General features: G+C 42.9%; 1 pseudogene across 1 annotated transcript in view; it reads left to right on the top strand.

The window, feature by feature from the left end:
* The window catches only part of LOC149469845 (multidrug and toxin extrusion protein 2-like), a 147,999-nt pseudogene that overhangs the window by 31,371 nt on the left and 100,907 nt on the right, over positions 1 to 15,721 (top strand). The window contains exons 2-3 of the transcript XR_016311480.1: positions 11,701 to 11,802; positions 14,575 to 14,643. The product of XR_016311480.1 is annotated as a multidrug and toxin extrusion protein 2-like (transcript). The remainder of the gene's footprint in view (positions 1 to 11,700; positions 11,803 to 14,574; positions 14,644 to 15,721) is intronic.

The following is a 15,721-nucleotide window of genomic DNA, read 5'->3' as shown; positions in this document are numbered from 1 at the left end:
GTATATTCATTGTGTTAGCAGAAGCAGAAGAGAAAATATGCCTTTAAGAGTTAGTTAAAGGTGAGCCAATCACAGGCAGCCTCACACTGTACAGAGCCTTAACCAATCCCAGCCAGTTTCACATCTATGCCTGTGTAAAACTCCCTGTTAGGATTTTCTAGAGACACATGCTCACCAGACAGAAGAGGAAACAGACAGTTCCAATCAGAAAAGCTTTATGGAAGCAGAGCAGGCCAAATAGGTATTTAATGCACTTGTGTGTTCCTCTGTTGTTTAACAGTGCAGGTAGATCTGTGTCTAAAAATGTTGTGTGTGTTTTACTTGTAGTTCCACCGAATTTATCGAACGAATATAACGAATTTACGAATTGATAAATCCAAGTGAATTTATCAATCTATCGAAATATACAGAACTAATTTATCGAATCTATTCAACCTATCGAGATAAGCTATTGAATCAACCCAATGTAATACGAATTAAACCATTGTAATATGAAAGAAATAAGCCATTGTAAGCAGTGTTATATGAAGAAGATTGAAGTTATTAAAGAAGTTAACTAAAGTATTCGGTGTGCTCTTTAAACCTACTGCATCCATAGAGCGGCATTGGAGGAATTCCAGAGTAAAGTCAGTCTAATCAAACAAAGAAACAGCAATTGCATAATTTTTCTAATGCCACAGCGCACTAGGCACCAAAGGGTGCTGCGCCTGCCACAGGCACCTCTGCATCTATTCTTCGCCGTCTTCATCCCCAGCTCTCTCAATCAGGCGGTGCATCAGGCTCTTCATGTCCCCAATCCCCGCTGACAGCTCCTGTATTACAGCTCAGTATTATAGCCTCTGGAGCTATCAGACAGGGATTTGAAGACTAGCTCGGAGCCCCTTTTTTATAGGGGGGTTAAGACCCTTCTGCAAGGTTCCAAAAGGTCAGCTGACCCCAGGATAAAGGTCATGTGACCTTCTAGAATGTTCCCAAGGGTCAGCTGACTTTTCCTATCTCCGGGCAGATTACACCTGTGCCACCTGACAGCGAATGTTGCTGGGCAGATTTTCCACAGCTGGACCAGATGTGATCTTACCTCTTGACCTCCTGAGTGCTTGAGGAGAAAGCAGGGGAAGGGGGACCTTGAAACTGCCCCTACCTCAGCTGTCACAATCCCATAAATGTGGGGGGGCCTTAAAACAAAAGGTGATCTTATCCTTTAAGAGGATATCTCATGCAAACAAAACAAAGGAAATAAGATCCCCCAGAAAACCCTTTGGATCTTGTATTGTTTTTTTTGGTCCCCTTACAAATTCATACAAGATTCTTATTCTGAGCAAGTAACCTTCTGAACCATACCAGGCCAAATGTCCTCAACATGGGCACGTGCAATGTTAAGGACAAGGGCTGTTCTGTATCTCCAATCTAAGCATTGATAGTGTGATCTCTGTAACTTACAGTTGTGATGAGGTAGTGATAACTTCAACCTCAGTTGGATACCACAGTCAGTGACTCAATGAGAATGACATCTTGTAGATCTTGTGAAGTTTATTCCATAAACTAAGAGAATCTTACAACAATAAACATTTGATAGGTCGAAAGAACATACTGTTTCTGCTTCTTGCCATGACACTGCTGCAATGCATCTCTGGGAAGGGGGAGGGCTATCTATGCAACATTAGCTAAACTAAAGGAAAGGGAGGAGCACAGACAAAACACTGAAAACATTTAAAGGCATATGACAGTCAATATGACAGTCATGTGAAACATGACACTCCCCGTCGAAATCTATGATTTCTATTTTAATAACTTTAGTTCAAGTCCATTATAATAATAAAGATTCTTTTCAGGAACATCTGCAAAACAAGAGGGAAGGGAAGAACAAGGGAAAACAATGCAAACATTAGGCATTATACTTGCAGATGTTGGTCTCAAAAGTCTAGGCTGAGACATGGAAATCCAAATTCAGAGGGGAAGGCAGCAACATGCACGATTCCTTCTTACCTCCCTTTAAATCAGGTTGATGACTTGTCTTCCTCTTTGGGCAAAAGAAGTACTAGTTCCTTTATAGGCCTGAAGTAAAGGTTGCGTACCTTTCCATTGTTATTTGGCATGTAATAAGACCCATGGGCCAATGGTTACGATGGGCATCTGTCTCCTTCAAAGGAACTACGTCTCCCACTTGTAGATTGGGTTTGCTAGTTTGCCATTTATTACGACTTTGAAGGTTAGAAAGGTACTCCATCTTCCAGCAATTCCAAAACACATTAGCAAGATGTTGAACCCGTCGCCATTGATGCTTTTAAATGTTAGGGTAATCAAGTTCCTCTGTGAGAATAGTGGCTACTCCAATTTTTTGTTTAAGAAGAGTGGCTGGAGTGAACAACACTGGTAACTCTGGATCTGAGGACACAGGGACCAATGGCCTTGCATTGATTATAGCAGACACTTCTGCAAGAAGAGTGACTAAGATTTCATGAGTAAATTAAGACGTTTTCTGGTCCAGTAGCATAGAGTCCAGGATCTTTCTTGCAACTCCAATCATGCGCTCCCAAGAGCCTCCCATGTGAGAGGAATGAGGTGGGTTGAATTCTCATTTACACTTGTTGCAATTCAAGAAGTTTACTATCTTTTCTGCTCCTGTAAAATTAGTCCCACAGTCAGATCTAAGTAACTTTACAGGTCCTCGTACAGAAACAAATCTTCTGAAAGCATTAATGAAACAAGAAGAGTCCATTGATTCTATCACTTCAATGTGCACTGCACGAATGCTCAAGCAAGTGAACAGCACAGCCCATCGCTTATTCTTAGCAACTCCGCCACGAGTTCTGCGTGTAACAGTCCAGGGGCCAAATATTTCCAATGCCAACATTGGTAAATGGTGGTTCAGTGCTTAATCGGTCAGCTGGCCATTTGTTGTTGTAGGTGTTTCCCTCTTAGTTTTTGACACTTAACGCATTTGTGGAGTATGGACAATATACACCTTCTCATCCCGACGATCCAGAAACCTGCAGACCTTACTGCTCCTTCAGTAAAGTGACGACCTTGGTGCTGAACTTGCTCATGAAAATGTCTAACTAACAGAGCAGTAGTCTGATGACGTTCTGGAATAATGAGGGGATTTATTTCTTCACTGGACAAATGGGGTCTTCCAATGCGACCAACGACTCGCAATAGCTTGTTGTGATCAATTATTGGAATTAATTTGTATAGAGAGCTATCCTTAGGTTGAGTCCTTTTGATATGTTAGCAATCTCTTGTGAGTACACTTCATGTTGGACACATTGAATAATGACCCTTTCTGCTTGAAAGACCTCCTCAATTGTGGGAGGGGCTTTACAGATGTGCCAGTTGTGACACACCTTTTCAGTGCTAGAGCTGTTTGCAAGCTGATGAGCAATGAGAATAAGATGTGCAATGGCTTGTACAACAGAGGACCACTTAAAAAAGCGTTCAAAACGGTGAGGACTCAGTCCTACTATTGCGTTCATAGAGGTGTTGAGTGTGATGGTAACAGCTCTGATTTCCTTATCAGATTCCGGATGAACCAGTTCAAAGGTAGAATTTGTTGAACTTGAGATAAGTTTATCATTCAAGAGTACTGGTGGATATAGCCAAGATGTGTCCAGGAATGCAGTGGTAGGTACTGCATGGCTGCCGTGGTCAGCAGGGTTGAGGCTAGTGGGAACATAGTGCCATTGTTCAGGCGTAGAGAACCTCCTTATGTGTTCCACTCTGTTGCCAACATACATGTAGAACTGTCTTGTGCGATTGTGTATATATCCTTCACTATTTTACTGTCTGTATAAAAGTCAAAGGAATCTATTTCAACATCTGTTTCAAGTTTTATATGCTCAGCAATTTCCAAAGCTAACATAGCTGCACAAAGTTCAAGCCTTGGAATACTATGTGCAGATTTTGGTGTGAGCTTGGTCTTGCCCATGATAAATCCTACACCCACTTTACTGCTGGGATCCATAGCTCGAAGATAAGCCACCACAGCAATGGCTTTGTTGGAAGCATCAGAGAAGACATGAATCTCTCTTCTGGTGGCATTTTTTAAGGATGCTTGGGTGTAAGAGCAAAGTATCTGGAGTTGTTCTAATGCTTTTAGAGACTGTTTCCAGGATTCCCACCTTTGTTGTTTCAACTTGGGTAAGGGGATATCCCAGTCTGAGCTTTCAGAAGTACCGTATTTTTCGCCATATAAGACGCACTTTTTCTTCCCCAAAACTGGGGGGGAAATGTCAGTGCGTCTTATGGAGCGAATATGGAGCGGCCGGTCCGGTATTTCCACCGCGGCCGTGTCAGAATACCGGGCCGGCCGCTCAGCTCTGCAGCGGGACCTTACCTGTTCCTCTATCCAGCGGCGTGCTGTCTTCCTGGCTTCTGTAGTGTGGGCACTGGGCATGACAGCCGGGTGCCGAGTGCGCATGCGCAAGAAGCGGTGCTTTTTGTGAATGGTAAGGCGGTACCTGGGACACATGACAGATCCCAGAAGCCGCCGGACCAATCACAAAGCGCAAGTGCTTCTCGCTCATGCGCACTGGGCACCCGGCTGTCATGCCGAGCGCCATTACAGAAGCCGGGAAGACAGCGCGCGGCTGGATCGAGGAACAGGTAAGATGAAACAAAAACTCTGCGGAAGTAAGAGCGGGTACCTGTCAAATTCAGGTACCCGCTCCCCACCTCCCCAAAGGTCAGCAGTCATCTGTACTGTCCGCAGTCTCTGGTCATCCCTGTGCTGTCCGCAGTCTCTGGTCATCCCTGTGCTGTCCGCAGTCTCTGGTCATCCCTGTGTTGTCCGCAGTCTCTGGTCATCCCTGTGCTGTCCGCAGTCTCTGGTCATCTCCTGTACTGTGTCTGCAGTGCATTAGTTCAGAATTTTTTTTTACCTGTTTTCTGCCTCTAAAACCTAGGTGCATCTTATGGTCAGGTGCGTCTTATACGGCGAAAAATACGGTAAGTTGTCTCAGCAGTATCTTACCCTGAATGGCGAGAGGTGTAATGAAACCTAACATAAATGCTGTTCACTGTAAACAATACTCCTCGCTTTATGAAGGGCTTGTCACAGGCTGATGTTTGAAATGTGAATGTGTCTTGTTTAACATTCCAAAGCAATCCAAGACTGCGTTGCGTAACAGAAAGGTCAGATCCTAGTTGGAGTTTCTTCACACTGACAGCATGGTCATCAGAAGGAAAGGCTATCATGACCTTGTCGCTGTTAGAGATGATTTTGTGAAGTCTGAGGATTGCAGTGGCAAGCATGTTCTGGGTTCTAGTAAGGTCAATAGCTTCTTCTTCATTGGGCATAGATTTGAGTCCGTTGTCTACATAGAAATTCCTTTCGATGAACTGTCTTGCATCAGATCCAAATTCTTTCTCACCCTCTTAAGCTGTTTTCCTCAGTCCATAAATTGCTACTGCAGGAGAAGGACTGTTACTGAAAACATGTATCTTCGATAGTCTATGACTTCATCGTTGACATCATTATTGCGGTACCATCGGAACCTGAGGAAGTTTCTGTAGTCTTCACGGACGATGAAACAATGGAACATCTGCTGAATGTCAGCCATAACAGCAATTGGCTCTTGTCTGAAGTGAAGTAAGACTCCTATGAGAATGTTGTTCAGATTAGGACCAGCCAGTGAGAAGATTGTCATTGAGGGAGATGCCTTCATGACGAGCTCTTGAGTCAAAGACCACCCTAATTTAATCAGGCTTGCGAGGATGGTAGACCCCAAAGCACGGTAGATACCAACATTCTTCTCCTTCCATAAGAGGAGGTGCAGGCTCAGCAAGATCTCTCTCAAACACCTTCTGCATAAAGTCCACAAAGTGCCTTTTCATCTCAGGCTTCTGGTTCAAACTGCGATTTAAAGAAACAAACCGCGATTCTGCATGTACCCTGTTGTTTGCTAGTCTCTTTCTTGAGGTATGAAATGGTAGTGGTGCTACCCAACTGTTGGAGTCATCTTGGTAGAACTCTTTATTCATGGTTTTCAAGAATTGTTTGTCTTCTATGGTAGCTGCTAACTCATTGTCTTTAGTGGTTACCTCGAACACTGTGTTGCCGATGTTGTCATCCCAGAGATTAAGAGCTTTCTTATTGTCTTGTATGATGTGCTGTTGTGCACTTTTTTTAAACAGTCTTTCTTTCACAAAATATTTATGTGGTCGTTGTGCGGAACAAGTTGTACGTCCATTTGACAGGACATCTGTTTTATAGGAAGCGACTGAGTAGGACCTCTTGTCCTTGTCTAGACAGGCACTGCCTATGATGACCCATCCTAGATCCAGACGCTGAGCATATGGTGCATTGTGTGGACCGTTGATTTGATGACAAACTTTGTGCACCCTTAGGATGTCTCAACCAAGTAACAGCAGGATATCTGCATTTTCATCGAGGGCTGGAATTTGGTTGGCTATGTGTTTTAAGTGAGAATGGTGAAAATCAGCTTCAGGAGTAGGGATCTCCTCTTTGATGCTTGGAATCTGCTTGCACTCAGTGATAGTGGGTAAAGATATTTCCACATTGTCATTCAGAGGAACAACTACAAGACCACTGGCTCTCCTACCTTAGACTTCTGTAGTGCCAGAACAAGTGCTTAAAGTAGAGCATCTCCAGTTATGTTTAACAGTTCAAAAACTGTGTTCTTGCAAGAGTTCTGTTACTCTGATCATCCAGAATAGTATGCAGTCTTATGGCCTTTTCAGGTTGATCTTTGCGGTATACACAGACCAAGCATATCTTTGCACAGGATTTGTCGCAGAATCCTTCTCCACAGACCTTTGTACATGTAGAGAACACTGGGATGGTAGGTGCTGTTTGATCTGGGTGCTCCCCGCCTTGCTTTGCCTCAGGAAGATTGTTTGTGAGCGTAGTAGAGTTGTGTGAATATTGATGAAGAGCTTGCACATGGTCATCACTGTCACACTCTATACATTTGATGACCGCTTTACAGTCCTTTGCAAAGTGTTCTGTGGAGGCACAGCATTTGTAGCAAACCCCAAATTTCTTCAAAACTTCCTTACGTTCTTGGAGGGTTTTTTCCTGAAGCCGATACATTTCTTAAGTGGATGTGGTTTGTTATGTATTGGACATCGGCGATTTGGGTCCTCAATTTTCTTGTTTTGATTAGTCTTTTCAAGAACTGTAGCAGGTGCAGGTAGAACATTAGTCCTTTTCACTAACGCTGGACCTCTACGGTCTCTCTGCGACATACGTGTGTCTGTAGGTCTTGGAGAGAGTGTACTGAGAAGGTTACAGTCCCCATATGAGAAACTTGGGTCATTCTTAGTGTCTGCAATTCTTTTGATGAACTCGCAGAAGTAGGAAAAAGAAGGAAAGGCAGCTCTATGTTCTTCCTTATACTTTGATCCAAGCGCTGCCCATCTTTCTTGAATTCCATATGGTAGCTTGAGAACAATAGATTTGATGCCATGAGAAGTGTCAAGGTAACTGAGACCAAGTAAGTTGATGTCAGCCTTAGCAAGTTGAAGCTCTAATAGAACATCGCTGAGTTCTTGAAACTTTGGATTATCGTTAGCAGAAATCCTTGAGAAGCTTTGCAACCTTTTGAATAAAGCATCTTTAATGGCCTCTGGGCTGCCAAAGGTATGTTCAAGTCTGCCCCAAGCAGCATTAAGGCCTGCAGCAGGGTTGTCAATATGAACTGCTTTGAGCCTCTTGATGCGTTCAGTAGACTGGGGACCTAGCCATCTGATGAATAGATCTAATTCCTCTGTGGCATTGATGTTTAGGTCACTCATTGTGGCCTTAAAAGTGGGTTTCCAGCCTCTGTAATTTTCAGGCTTGTCATCAAACTTGGTGAGGCCTGTCTTAACAAGCTCTCTGCAGAGCATGTATTTAGCAAACTGTGACATGTCCGTGTTTTCATATTTTGGGTGCATGACTGCAGGTGGAACAGAGTTGGTTGTGACGGTTGGTGGACTTACGTGGAGTAACTTGGGAACATATGTTGCTGCTAAGGCATTCAATGCCGGAGCTGGCTTAAAGCAACATTGGCATGTTGGTTTGTAGAGTAGTGTATTTGCTAGGAGGTACTCTGTTGGTGTCAAAGTATGATGGACGGTCTATTAAATACACACCAGTGTCTGTGGCTAGCTGAGATGTTGCAGTCTGATGTATTGGAGGATATAAGGGCAAATCCTCTTGAGGTACAGTGGGTGAAGAGAAGAGACCTTGATTGAATACTTTGGCTGCTGTGACAGGGAGTTGACGTTCTGGAGAGGTGTGTGAAGAATCTGAGACATAAGATGCAACTTAGTGTCTGGAACTGTTGTCTCTTTCATTTTCACTAGCGGCTTGTTCTAAGACCCTTAACCTTGCCATGGCTGTGGCATGCTCACATTGTTTTTCCAAAACATATATTTCTGCCTTTTGGCGTGTGGCTTCAGCTTCTTTCTCTGCTTTCTGATGTGCGGCCTGAGCCTCCATTTCTGCGGCCTGAGCCTCCATTTCTGCGGCCTGAGCATCCATTTCTGCTTTCTTATGTGCGGCCTGAGCCTCCATTTCTGCTTTCTTATATGCGGCCTGGGCCTCCATTTCTGCGGCCCAAGCCTCCATTTGTGCTTTCTTATGTGCGGCCTGAGCCTCCATTTGTGCTTTCATTTGTGCGGTCTGAGCCTCCATTTCTGCGCCCTGAGCCTTCATTTCTGCTTTCTTATGTGCGGCCTGAGCCTCCATTTCTTCAGCCTGAGCCTCCATTTCTGCTTTCCTTTGGGCGAAAGCTGCCTGAATTTTAGAAGCTTCAGCATCAGCACAGGCTTTTATTACTTGTTGACTGAGTGTAGAAGATTTTGATTGTATGAATTTGGAAGATCTTGAGAAGCGTCTAGTAGATGCAGAGCGATAAGTTCTGGATTCATGAAGCTGTGCTACTCTCACCTCTGCCTTTGCTTTTGTTCGCACCACTAAATTGTCTCTTTCCAGATTGAGCTCCTCAAAACTCCTTAACCTCCCTAGCGGTATGATTATTTCAGATTTTTTGTGCTGAAAGCGGTACCATTATTTTGCATGGAAATATGTAGTTTTTTTATTGTAGGCTGCAATTTTTAGGAATAACTCACTGAAATCTGTCCAAACACGAGTCTATTAAACATCCCGGGTATGATAAAATTTGAAACACAAAATCATAAATTTTATAATTTAATAAATAACCATAAAAAATAATAATATAATAATAATACATTTAATTCAATAATATAATCAAACCAAAAACACTGAAATTTGAAATATAGCGCCAAGTTCGCACATCACTGAGCAAAGTCACAAAATTGTTTTCAGTGTCTGATGACGAATTTCTCCACGAATCATTATCACTCAATTCTGCAAGTGGTTCTGATTTACTATCGCTGTTCTCTAGCTGATCTAAACCTACTTTTGACCTAAAGGGACGCTTTTTGGATGCCATGGACTTTTCTAAGTTTCCAGGCAAAAAGAACAGTCAAAATGCAGACAGGGGACAAGACAAAGCACTAGGGACAAAATGTATGTGAAATGGTTTGAAACAGCAATGTTTTACTATGTAAAATTCGTTTTGAAAAAAATGACTTTTTTTTTAAATTTTCAAATTTCCCGCCGGCGGCGCCCGTACGTCCCGACGTCACAGGGACCAGAACACAGAAGCCGGATGCCGGCATCAGCTGGAGGAGATGGCCGGGGACACTGCAGGGGACACATCGCGGGAGCGAAGGACAAGGTAAGCTCTGCAAGGACTCCCTATGCAGCGCCGCATGGTAAGCCCGAGTGTAGCTCGGGGTTACCGCTTGTGGTACAGAAACTTTACCCCGAGCTACACTTGGGAATACCGCCAGGGAGGTTAATACTTCCAATGACTCTTGAGTGTGGTACCGCTTTAACAGAGCAATATATTTAACACACAGTCTTTGATAATTCTCATAAGCAACATTCAATTGCTGGATAGCGCTCTCTAGTTGTAATGGCTCATGAGATTGTTGGGAGAGAGCAGACATGTATTTAACAGTATTAGACCATAAGTCATTAATATTAGACAGCAATTCTGACTTGTCAGCATTAAGATTTTCTTGCACTTTCCAGGATGGATTTCTTAAGCGTTTTTCTCTCTTATCTAAGTCCTGCTCTGGATGAAGCTCTGATTGTGGTTGTGTATTAGTTTCCCCAGACTGTATATCACTTTCCTGAAACATCATGTTAGCAAGAAGAGGGGTTGATAGAAAACTTATAGAGAAATGTATAACTTCTTCTGTGGCTGAATTCAGGTTTTAATGCAATAATTGCAGGAATATTTTTTTATTCTTTCTTCTACGTTCACAGACAAGAGTTGTGTTGAAATGTGTACACATGCAGTATATGAACTTGCAGTTGTAAAACATTCACATCAATAATTTGTCCTGACACTGATGAGTGTTATGCTGGGATATACTTGGAGGCATGTACAGACTTGTGTAGAGGTGGCTGCACTCTCTATCCATGTAACATCTCACTGTGTATTCTAGCTAGCAAGGATTCTTATGAAGCATTCCACTGTTCTTTTGACTGTTCTGTATCTCCAGTCTAAGCATAGTGATAGTGTGATCTCTGTAACCTACAGTTGTGATAAGATAGCGATAACTTCAACCTCTGTTGGATACCACAGTCAGTGACTCAATGAGAATGACATCTTGTAGATCTTGTGAAGTTTATTCCATAAACTGAGAGAATCTTACAATTTAATTCCATAGGTCAAAAGAACATACTGTGTCTTGCTTCATGCCATGAGGCTGCTGCAATGCATCTCTGGGAAGGGGGGAGGGCTATCTATGCAACATTAGCTAAACTAAAGGAAAGGGAGGAGCACAGAAAAAACACTGAAAACATTTAAAGGCATATGACAGTCAATATGTCAGTCATGTGAAACATGACAAGGGCCTCTTTCCCACAACCCTGGCTGATCTGTGGTCAGGGGCTTACCAGAATGAGGATAACCGGTTTATTGTTAAGGAGGGCCCCCAGATAACCTGTCCACATGAATGAGCATGGGTAAGAGGGCCCTGATGAAAGGCATCATGTTCTTCAGGCAGCTCTTTGAGGTGCATTCTGCCTTCATTGTTTACTGTGTTCTTGATATGTAGGCTTACTAGTGTTGTTTTACTGCTTTTGGACACCCCATCATCTATGAACACTAAATCATGTGTCCCTTAATGTCTGATAAAAAGAACAGTGCAAACTAGTACAAAACATCTTGTTTCTTTAAGTATTATTGGACATAGGTTCCATCCCTTTGTATTTTGTACTACTGCTTTTCTACAAAATTAAGCATGCTGCGAGGAGTTTTACCTGACTGCCTAACAGCGCTTTTGTTTGCCACTGTCCTAACCTGCCTGTAGGCTACAGTATAACCAAGTTGTCTATGAATACTGAACCCTTTGTTCCTAAATAAACTCCAAGAAGTGGATTTTACAGTAAGTGCACAAATTTAGTTTTTTAGTCAATTGCTTTGAATTACTGCTTAAAGAAAATGACTTCTCTATTATAATAAGGCCAATACAAGGGCAACATATATATATGACCACCTGGGCTTCTAATCTTCTAAAGATTTGGCTAATCAACCATTTTTATCTAGTTAAATTGTTGTTAATTTTAAGTTGTATAAAATAAAGCAAAAAGATCAAAGTGTGATTAATATAGAAATTCTAATGTTATCTTAATGTAAATGTCTTATTTTCTTTCAGTGCTTGTCTCAAGCAATGATATATCTTCTATTGATAGTGAGTTCTGTGTTCTGTGGCCACTTAGGAAAAATCGAATTGGATTCTGTTACACTTGCCTCAGCTGTAAGTATTTACTTTATTAGTTTTTGCTTTTTTAAATCATTCGTCCTTTTTCTGTTAAAGTCTTTAATAAAGTAATGCCATTACAAGAAACTTCATAGTTCAAGTCCTTGTTAGACAAATCCTTTGTAATTTTAGCGATATGTCAGTAGAGACTCTAGTTCTTCCACCTTCTGCTCATGTATATCATGGCAGTACATCTGCCTATACTTGTAGTAACACTTAGGAAAAGGGGACAGGACATTTAACTTTTCAAAAAATACAGCAATGCTCAAATCTGCATAGTATTAACATGAATCAAACACAGGGGCATCTTTACCAGTTCCGTGCCTCCCTATAGCAAAAATACTGCTATAGGGCAGCACGGGTGTGCAAAATCATGCCATTCGCGGCCTCAGCTGTCAATCACTGGGTTCCGCTGGTGATTACTCCCTGGCACCCGGTGATCTCAGAGTATCTCCGATGGGGGAGAGACCTGTATGTAAACAATACAGATCTCTCCCCTGTCAGCTCCAGCACACTGCTTTGTATGGCTCTGCATAGCAGAGCCATACAAAGCAGTGTGCTTACAGTGAAGCACACACACAGCCCCCATAGTGAAACAGCACACAGTTAACCCTTTGATCACCTAGATGTTAACCCCTTCATGCCAGCAATTAGTGCAGTGTCATTGCTTTTTATTAGCACTGATCACTGTATTGGTGTCACTGGGGATGTCAGTGACACCAAGTCAGTTCCCCCCAGTGTCAGAATGACCGCTGCAGTCCCACAGTCCCACTATAAGTCACTGATCGCTGCCATTAATAGTAAAAAAAAATTCCAGTATATATACCACCATTTGTAAACGCTATAACTTTCACATAAGTGTAATAGCAAAAAGTAAAAAATATTGTTTTTTTCTCAAAATTGTCAGTTTTTTTTATTTATAGTGCAAAAAATAAAAACCGCACAGGCGATCAAATACCACCAAAAGAAAGCTCTATTTGTGGGAAAAAAAGGATGTACATTTCATTTGGGTCCAGCGTTGCATGATCACGCAATTGTCAGTTAAATTAACACAGCACCATATCACAAAAAATGGCCTGGTCAGGAAGGGGGTAAATCCTCTGGAGGGCAAGGGGTTAATATTGATTAGACCCTGGGCAAACATTTTCATGGGCCCTCCCATGCTATTTTGCTCTCCACCTGCTCTGAGACATACAGTAAATAGCAGCGAGAGTCAAAATCAGTTTACTACAGCAGATCAGGAATCAATTGCGATTGGTTGCCAGAGGTTACTACGTATTATTAATGCTCACTGACTGGTTGCTAGAGACTATAGCATACATTACAGCTCACTTATTAGTTGCTAGAGGTTACAGCACATCCTTACCGCTCACTGATTAGCTGCTAGAGGTTACTGCACATCATTACTGGTAACTGGTTTCTAGACGTTACTGTACATCATTACTGCTCACTGATTGGCTGCTAGAGATAACTGCACATCATTACTGCTCACTGATCGGTTCCTAGGTGTTACTGCACATCATTATTACTCACTGATTGGGAGTGCTTGGGGGGATGGGATCAGTGGCAGTGCTTGAGGTGGATAGGATCAGTGGCAGTGCTTCATGGGAGGTGACATTTCTACACTAACCACCAGTGTTAGGGGGCAATATTAATGGGGATTGACACTGATGACCAATGTAAGGGGGATTTACACTGAGGAAAGATTAGAGGAACTGACTTTATTTTCTCTTGAGAACAGATTAAGGGGGGATATGATCAACATGTATAAATACATCAGCGGTTTATATAGTGTACTCGGTGTAGAGCTATTCACCCTGAGGTCATCACAGAGAACATGGGGGCACTCTTTATGTCTGGGGGAACAGAAATTTAATCTCCAAACACGGAAAGGTTTCTTCACAGTGAGAGCTGTGAAAATGTGGAATAGACTCCCTCATGAGTTGGTTCTGGCCAGCTCAGTGGATTGCTTCAAAAAAGGCCTGGATTCTTTCTTAGATACCCAGAATATAACTGGATACTAACATTTATAGGTAACGTTGATCCAGGGAATATCCGATTGCCTCTCCGGAGGGAATTTTTTTCCCAGCAGGAGCATATTGGATCATACTTTGCTGGTTTTGTTTGCCTTCCTCTGGATCAACTGTGGGTAAAGGATTATAACTTTTTTTTATGGCTGAACTGGATGGACTTTTGTCTCTTTTCAGCCAGAATAACTATGTAACTATGTAACTATATCCGAGAGTTTTATGTCTTCGTTCAAGAAACTTCATGTCACATACCTAGCTGAAGCCCAGCTATCGGGAGGACTTTCCCTTACACTTCCTATCCTGTTTCTCCTGTAGATGGTGACAGGATATAACAGGGCATGGAGTGCCACGGGTGCCTGGTCAGAGATCTTCGATGCAAGACACTTGCAGGGGGTGCCAAGCAGCAGGCTGGCTGGTGGGTTGACAGATGCAGAAACGCAGCAGCAGGTGCAGAACAGCAGGCAGGCTGGTGGACTGACAGATGCAGAGACACAGCAGGAGGTGCAGAACAGCAGGCAGGCTGGTGGACTGACAGATGCAGAGACACAGCGGGAGGTGCAGAACAGCAGGCAGGCTGCGTTTTCCAGTGTGGGCAGCTTGCCATTCCTCTGTGTGGGTGGTGTGAATTTTCATGCGGATCCTCAGCCTCACCACCTGCACAGATGTGAAACTAGCCTTACAGCTCCTCTACATTGTGCAGTATACTTCTATATGGTTCACCAGTCTCTTTTGCTTACAGGTTATAAATATAACTGGCATAACGATTGGTTCTGGAATGAGTGCTGGATGTGATACAATGATGTCCCAGGTATTTATTCCATACGCCTTTTATTATTTTATACTTTTTTTAATGTACATATATTCTGTGACCATTTAACTGGAGAATGTTGGAATGCTATAGTTACCTAGTCTTGTCTGTTCATTCATTTAATTTGTGTTGGGGATGCAACAGCATGTACTATATACAGTATTGTGTGTTAATATCACTTGACCAGTAGATGGCACTGTACACTAAGGTTACCAGTTGTGCATATCTGTAAAACTTGTTGGTTCTTTTTCTTTTTTTCTTTTTAAAATAAGACAAAATGTCATACTTACAGAGAAGAGGAGGCTGCTCTGTGCAAAACCTGTGCAGCCTCCTCTTCTCTAGTCCCCCTCCAGCGCTTCTGGCTCCTCCCCCTGCTGAGTTCCCCCATAGCAAGTTCCTTGCCATTGACACACAAAGCATGGCTCATCCCTGACCCTACTCCCTCCTCACAAGTTTTGATTGACAGCAGCAGGAGCCAATGGCTCCCACTGCTGCTTCCATGTCCAGTGAGGAGAGAGAGGAAAAAACCATTGCTCTAGGGCACAGCTCTGGTTTGAGATCAGGCTTAGGTAAGTAAAAGGGAAGGCTGGGGGGAGCTAAACACAGAAGGTTTTTTACCCTAATGCAAAGACTGCATTAAGGTAAAAAACCTTCTGCCTTTAGAACCACTTTAATACTGCTTTTAAAGTGGTAAATGGAGTTTGTTTCTTTCAAACCTTCTCCCCCCTAGGAGGAAGAGGCAGTCAACCGAAGAGGAACAATAGATCACAGTGGGACACCAATGGATTCTCTGTGAGGATGAGTACGTGTTTTGAAGATAACCTGTTAATACAAGTAAGATGGGGAAAAGGAAGTTAAAGCGGAGCTCCACCCAAAAGGGATAGTTCCGCTTTAAGCCTTTGTCCCCCACTCCCCATTAAGGATTGGCACCGTTGGGGAGTGGGCGGGAGAGCGGGTACCCAAATTTGACAGGTACCCGCTCCCACTTTTGCTGCGACCGCCTAGGTGATCGGAAGCAGAAGTTGTCCTCTCCCCCCTCCCTCCCTGTAGTCTTCTGGGACACATGGCAGGTCCCAGA

The sequence above is a fragment of the Staurois parvus genome, unplaced genomic scaffold (genome assembly GCF_062004578.1).
Source record: "Staurois parvus isolate SC_StPar_1 unplaced genomic scaffold, SC_StPar_1.0 ptg000058l, whole genome shotgun sequence".
In the NCBI taxonomy this organism is placed as follows: domain Eukaryota; kingdom Metazoa; phylum Chordata; class Amphibia; order Anura; family Ranidae; genus Staurois; species Staurois parvus.
Note: the sequence above shows the minus strand (reverse complement) of the source record. Positions and strands in the feature narration are given on the sequence as shown.